Source organism: Canis lupus, chromosome 8 (genome assembly GCF_003254725.2).
Source record: "Canis lupus dingo isolate Sandy chromosome 8, ASM325472v2, whole genome shotgun sequence".
Classification (NCBI taxonomy): domain Eukaryota; kingdom Metazoa; phylum Chordata; class Mammalia; order Carnivora; family Canidae; genus Canis; species Canis lupus.
The window spans coordinates 62,591-65,594 of NC_064250.1; the positions used below are offsets into that span (position 1 = coordinate 62,591).

A 3,004-nucleotide genomic window follows, 5' to 3' on the forward strand; every position below is an offset into this window, starting at 1 on the left:
GATATGCTATATGTTGGCAATTCATTTAGGACCCTGAATATATCATGCCAGCCCTTTCTGGCCACCCAGGTCGCTGGGGAGAGGTCTGCTGTTAACCTACTACTTCTCCTCATAAAGTTTAGGGATCCTTTGTATCTTGTTGCTTTGAGGATCTTCTCTATCTTTGGAATTTGGAAGTTTCATGATGAAATATCAGGGTGTTGAATGGTTTTTATTGCTTTTAGGGGAGGATCACTCTAGCTCCAGGATCTTCATGCCTGATTCCTTCCTCAAGTTAGGGAAGTTCTCTGCTATGATTTGTTCTCATACACTTTCTGGTCCTCTGTTCCTTTCGACACCCTCTGGAACCCCCTTTAAATGTAGATTTTTCCTTCTTAAGCTGTCATTTACTTCCCTTAACCTTTCCTCATGGTCTTTTGTTTTTCTCTCTTTTCCTCTGCTTCCTTCCTTGCCATCAACCTGTCTTCTATGTTACTCACTCGTTCTTCCACCTCATCAACCCTGGTCTGTAGGACCTCTAGTTTGGATTTTTAAGTGATTTAAGTGATTTTTAATTTCGGCCTGATTAGATCTAAATTTTGCAGTCATGAAGTCTCTTGAGTCCTTTATGCTTTTTTCTAGAGCCACCAGTAGCTTTATAATAGTGCTTCTGAATGGGCTTTCTGACATTGAATTGTAATCCAAATTTTGTAACTCTGTGGGAGCGAGGACTGTTTCTGGTTCTTTCTTTTGAGGTAAGGTTTTCCTTCTAGTCATTTTGCTCAGTGCAGAGTTGCCAAAAACAATTTCTATTGGGGAAAGGAGAAAAAGAGAGAAGAGAAGGAAGGAAAGAAAAAAAACTTAAAAAAGAAGAGAAAAAAGAGAAAAAAGTAAAAAAAGAGAAGAAAAGAGAAAAACAAAAATATGGGGGGGGAGAGGAACAAACAGAAATCAAAAAACAAAAAACAAAAAAAAATAAGGGGAGTACACTCTGATTCTGTATACTGTAAATTCCTCGACTTCCACTGGAACTTTCCAGCACTGGTTGATCAATAATTTTTTTTTCCTGTCTGTCTAGCTGGTCTTCTGGGGTAGGGGCTTGCTGTTCTGATTTTCAGGTGTTAGCACTTTGGGGAGCTGCTCAGCCCCCTGCCTGGTTCAGGGCTCAGTGAAAGATGTTTAACCTGTTTATACAGTGAGGGCACTATGAGGCTTATTGGGGTTTTTTTATCCTGTGAGGCCCCAGTAGGAACAACAACAGTGGCGGCGGCCAGCTCTAGAGCCCTGGAATCAGCTCCTGCAGTAACTACGGAGCTCTCAGTCTGCAGGGGCCTGGATGCTCTGGGGGAGGGGCCGCTGATCTGCTCAACTTGGGGCAGGAGTGTCCTTGCTGTCCTGTCCCTCCTGGCCTCTGCCTGTCCCCGGGGGAGCGCCGGATCCTGGACTGTGTCCGCAGGCACCCTGTGCTCCCGGCCTGCGCTGTTGGATTCGCGCTCCCAGCTGCGCAGCCCCTTCTGCGTGGAGCCTCTGCTGTAGCCGCATCTGAGCTGCTCCTGGGGGCTGTGGAGACCCCCCGCTGCTCAAGCTGCCTCCGAGCTGCTCCCTTGGACGAGCAGCCCCCTGCCCCAGGTGCCTCCACCTGAGCTGCCTCTGAGTTGTTCACGGGTCCAGCCAGGCACGCTGCAGCCCTTTAGGGAGCTCAGCCGTGGGGTGTGGTGTGCTCTCCCTGGGGCGCAGGTGGTCTGTTAGTGTCCCTGGGAGTCTGAGGTCATCCCTGCCCTCCTGGGATCCTGCTCTAACTCCCTGAGAGCGCCTTCCTGTCCGGGAAGAATGGTGAAACTCCTGCTTCTCCAGGCTGGGCTCTCCTGTCCTGGGGACACTTTTCCAGAGTGGCTGCACCAGTTTGCACTCTCACCAACAATGCAAGAGGGTTCCCCTTTCTCCACATCCTCGCCAACATTTCTTGTTGGTGGCAGACTATGTCCGGAGCAAGGACTTTTGGGACTGCCTCATGAGTACGCATTTCTGGGGCCCTGTAGCCAACTGGGGTCTTCCCATTGCTGCCATCAATGACATGAAAAAGTCTCCAGAGATTATCAGTGGGCGGATGACATTTGCCCTCTGTTGTTACTCCTTGACATTCATGAGATTTGCCTACAAGGTCCAGCCTTGAACCTGGCTTCTGTTTGCATGCCATGCCACAAATGAAGTAGCCCAGCTCATTCAGGGAGGACGCCTAATCAAACATGAGATGAGTAAAAAGGCATCAGCATAACAGTGGAAAATGGGCAACCAGGTGTTTGAAGGGACAGCGTCTGCGCTGCTGCTGAGTCACAGATTCCATCCTCAGAATAGTCTTGCTAAGGAAAATAAGCTGAATGCTATTTTTACTAACCAATTTTTCTAGAAATAGCTGAGAGTCCCTAAGCCAACTCTCTGCTGCCTTACACATACCAAGTATTTTACTTCTCTTCATAAAGAGTAGCTCAAAATATGCAATCAATTTAATAATTCCCAATGATGGTTTTATCTGCAGTAATATGTATATTACTTGCTAGAATTTACTTAATAAAAAATTGGATAAAAATTGTAATTATTAGCACTTAAATACTCAGAATCTTTAACTCTTTAATGACCATGAGACCACCGACAGCTGGCCATACTTACACTGTCATCGCCAGTTTTTTTTAATCCATTTAACTTTCTTTACTGAAAACCAATATTCAAGAAAGATGAACCCTCAATGCATCCTCTTATACTGACCAACGTAACTAAGTACAAATGAAGTCAATGGTGTACTCTGTTAGCATGCTGTGCTGTGTGTCAAGAAAACAAGCCCTCCCCCGCCCGAGCTCTGGCCCCCTGGCAAACACAGATAAATGATTGTGCACTGCGCTACCGTTAGGTGAGAGCTTTGGTTCATGCAGTCGGCTGCCAGAGGTCGCACTGAAACCCTGGAGCCCCAGCACCCACAGTCACCGGCGGCCAGCACGTGGCGTCAGCCGTGCTCCTTCCACAACACCAG

The 3,004-nt window shown here is 47.2% G+C and overlaps 1 pseudogene; it reads left to right on the forward strand.

Moving 5' to 3' along the window:
• Positions 1-1,945: 1,945 nt before the first annotated feature.
• On the forward strand, positions 1,946-2,391 carry LOC112643539 (mitochondrial pyruvate carrier 1-like; annotated as a pseudogene).
• Positions 2,392-3,004: the final 613 nt, after the last annotated feature.